This window comes from Nomascus leucogenys, chromosome 12 (assembly GCF_006542625.1).
Source record: "Nomascus leucogenys isolate Asia chromosome 12, Asia_NLE_v1, whole genome shotgun sequence".
Lineage (NCBI taxonomy): Eukaryota > Metazoa > Chordata > Mammalia > Primates > Hylobatidae > Nomascus > Nomascus leucogenys.
The window spans coordinates 56,746,484-56,750,276 of NC_044392.1; the positions used below are offsets into that span (position 1 = coordinate 56,746,484).

The 3,793-nt window shown below is 42.7% G+C and overlaps 1 non-coding gene across 1 annotated transcript; it reads right to left on the reverse strand.

Moving 5' to 3' along the window:
- Positions 1 to 3,397: 3,397 nt before the first annotated feature.
- Positions 3,398 to 3,498, reverse strand: LOC115837810. The gene has a single exon (XR_004032860.1). It is a non-coding gene; the product is annotated as a small nucleolar RNA U13 (small nucleolar RNA).
- Positions 3,499 to 3,793: the final 295 nt, after the last annotated feature.

The window sequence follows — 3,793 nt, forward strand, 5'->3', positions numbered from 1 at the left end:
TGAAATTGAACCTGTTTCTTCAACAATAAAGAGGAAATAATGGCACTTATTACGTACCATTATTAATGAGCCAATGAAAGTAAGGATTCTTTACTAAGGGCTATGTGGATAATTAATCATAATATTAACCAGTCTTTAGACTGTCCTAGCAGGGTGGGTGTGACTGAGGTGGCAGAGGTATGGGGAAGGCATTTCTGAATGAAACTGATAGTACAGAAGAGGGAAGAGGAGGGGAGCGAGTAGGGGCACAGGGAGTAAGCAGTGGAAAGACAAATGAAAAGGAAGAGAGAATGGAAAATGAAGAGGGTCCCAGAGCTGTGCTGTTGAATACAGTAGCAGTAAGCCCCATGTGGCTATTTAGCTAGTTCAAATTGAGATAGGCTGCTAGAGTTATTATCAAAAAAAAAAAGAAAAGAAAAATGGCTCATTGATAATGTTTATGTAACACGCATGTGAAATTACAGTATTTTTGATATATTGGGTTAAATAATAGTATGAAAATTAATTTTATCTATTTAATTTTACTTATTTTAATGTGGCTACTAAAAAAATGTAAAAGTATGTATGTGACTTGTGTTTGAGGCTTGTGTTACATATCTATTGGGCAGTATTACTCTAGGGTATTTGCTGTCTGTGAAATAAGTGATAAGGAATATAAGAATTTTTGAGAATTTAGCTTTTCAAAGTAAAGTCAGGGTACATGTAAAAATTGAATTTATCTCACAAATTTATCCATTTTTAAAGTTAATTTCACTGACATGCTTTAAGCATCTGTTCTGTGCCAAGGACTGAGTACAACAGAGGCCAAGCCCTTCAGGAGCTTACACTGTAACCATGGATGAGGATGGGAGAGTCTCTTGTAGCTCACAGTATTCCACGGTCATCAAGAAAGTGTTTGACTGACTCTAATTCAGTGTCACCAGACTAGGGGTCCCTAAATGTATCTTCAAGTTAAGAACAAACAACATGATGCCAGGAAATCTAACTTGGTTTGAATGTTTTTCTTCTTGCTGCTGCCAGGCCGCCTTTGAGTGTTTCAATGTCGCATGTGGACTTAGATGAAGGGCAGGCTTTCAGGAGCTGTATTAGCTGAATCTGTAAGGAGATAGTGCTTAGGAGGCCAAGGTCATAAGTTTGTTCCCTGTATGGGTCACTTCACTCTGCTCTGATCCATGCCTCAGACTTGCCCCCTGTAAACCCAAGCCAGCTGTCTTGTAAATATGCTTTGAATCACTTGGGGAACAGGGCGAGAACATATGAAGGGAGCTGGGCAAATCTATCACCACTGATAGATTGGAGCAACAACTGAAAACACATTCTCAGTCAAAAGCAAGGACTCCCGGGAGGAGAGCCCATAAAACTTACATATCACCTCATACAGTGGACCCAACTGAAACCATCTTCTCCCTGCACATTTCTGCCTGAAGTCATTGACTAGGATGGAGCTTGTAGGGCAAAGCTTCTGGAGGCCATAGTTCCTGGATAGAGCAGAACACAGGCAGCATTCACTAGGAATTCAGACTTCTGCTAAAGGTGGTGTTGCCAACAAGCACACGGGGCCTCCCTGTCTGACCTACAGAGATTGTTTAGACTTAGAAATACGGACACCTATCTCTTGAGTGACCTGTCTGCTGGTAATATTTACATCCGCATTCACACAGAAAGGTGGTATGTTTTAATTCCAAGCTGAGATTCAGCCCCATGCACCTCACTGAAGCATCGCTGACAGAAAGGCTGGTCTGGGATCCCCAGCTACACAAATAAATACTGAAGCAAGTCCTAACAGGAAGACCCTCACTACCCAATTTCTTCCAGATGGCAGTGATGGATGGCTGTATGTTTATGTTTACTTGGTTTCCCAGGTGACTGGTGTCCTGGTTTCCACTGGTCATGGTTTGATGAGCATTTCTTCGAAGATGTGAACTGCCTACCCCAACGGCCCAGCTCTTGGCCCAACAGTCTACACCACGCTCAACATTGTCAAGAGGTCATTGTGCTTGTTGGATGGCTAGTTAACTCTTTACTCACCACTGCTTCCCTGACCCTCTTCTTGTAAATTTCTAAAACTAGCAATACAAGATTCAAATCTAAATCGTCATAAAGAACTGCATGTTGGGCAGAATAATGGCCTCCAAACTATCCATGTCCTAATCCCCAGAACCTGTAAACATGTTACCTTTCTTGGCAAAAGGGAATTAAATTTGCAGATAAAATTAAGGTTGCTAATCACCTGACCTTAAAGTAGAGAAACCAGCCTGGATTATCTGGGTGGGCCCAATGTAATTACAAGTCTCCTTTAAAGGGGAAGAGGGAAACAGTAAAGATGGTCAGAGGATGAGATGTAACAGGGACTCGACCTGCCCTTGCTGAAGGAAGGGGGCCATGAGCCAGAGTAGTGTCCTCTAGAAGCTCTAAAAGTCAAGAAGAGAATTCTCCCCTAAAGCCTCCAGAAAGGAACTCTGCCCTGCTGATGCCTCAGTCTTAGCCCGGTGAGACGCATGATAGACTACTAATGGAACTGTACGGTAATACGTGTGTATCAATTTATGATAATTGCTTGTAATAATTTGTTATAGCCACAGTAGAAAACAAATACACACCTAGACAGGTTGAACACTCCTTGGCCTCCACACTCTGCTTAATGTAAGAAGTACTCCTTCCCTTAGCACAATGTAACCTAGTGGAATACATTCTTCCTCAGGGCTGCTAAAGGCTGGAGCACACACATGGCTTCCTACAAAATTTAGGAAAGTCAGCAACGATGGAACCCTAATTGGAGAAAATATGTAATCACTCATCAAGTCCTCTTGGTACTATCTGAGTAGAAAGAAAGCACATGGGCTTTGGCATCTAGCAGACATTGGTTCATATCCTGGCTCTGACATTTAATGCCTGTGTGATTTTGAGTGAGTTAGCCTCCCAGATGTTCAATTTCTTAAGGGACACATCACACCTACCTCATGGGGTTGTTGTTGTAAAGAGTAAAAGAGTAAATAAAATAAGGTGTATAAAGTACCTATCTCGGAGTCTGGGGTGCAAGATAGAAATCCAATAAATCATGTTATCTTCTACCTTCTTTGTAATCATTTCTCAGATCTCGCCTGTTGTCTCCAATTTCATGACCCTGGATTGAGTTCGTTTCATATCTCTTGCCAGGACTGTTTTAACAGCTCTTAAAGGGCCGGCTCCAGATTCCAATCCTTCTTCACAGCCTCTACAGCTATCTTCCTAAAACATAGATTTTCTCATAACACCTCTTCTGCTGTAAAACTTTCAGCAGCTCCCTGTGGCTTGTGGATTAAAAAGTCTGAACTCCTTTGCAAGGTTCGTGTGTATATTAGTCTGTTTGCATTACTCTAAAGGAATATCTGAGACTGGATAATTATTTTTTTGTTTAGGTCAGGCGGGTAATGTGCTGATGTAACAAGGTTCAAGGGTGGCATATCTCATACATGCTCATGAACAGCCAATCATCACACTCTTGAACTACAAAAGAATTGGGTAACATAAAGAAAAGAGATTTATGGCCAGGCGTGGTGCCTCACGCCTGGAATCCCAGCACTTTGGGAGGCCGAGGGGGGCGGGTCACAAGGTCAGGAGATCGACACCATCCTGGCTAACACAGTGAAACCCCATCTCTACTAAAAATACAACAAATTAGCTGGGTGTGGTGGCAGGCGCCTGTAGTCCCAGCTACTCGGGAGGCTGAGACAGGAGAATGGCATGAACCCGGGAGGTGGAGCTTGCAGTGAGCCAAGATGGTGCCACTGCACTCCAGCCTGGGTGACAGAGT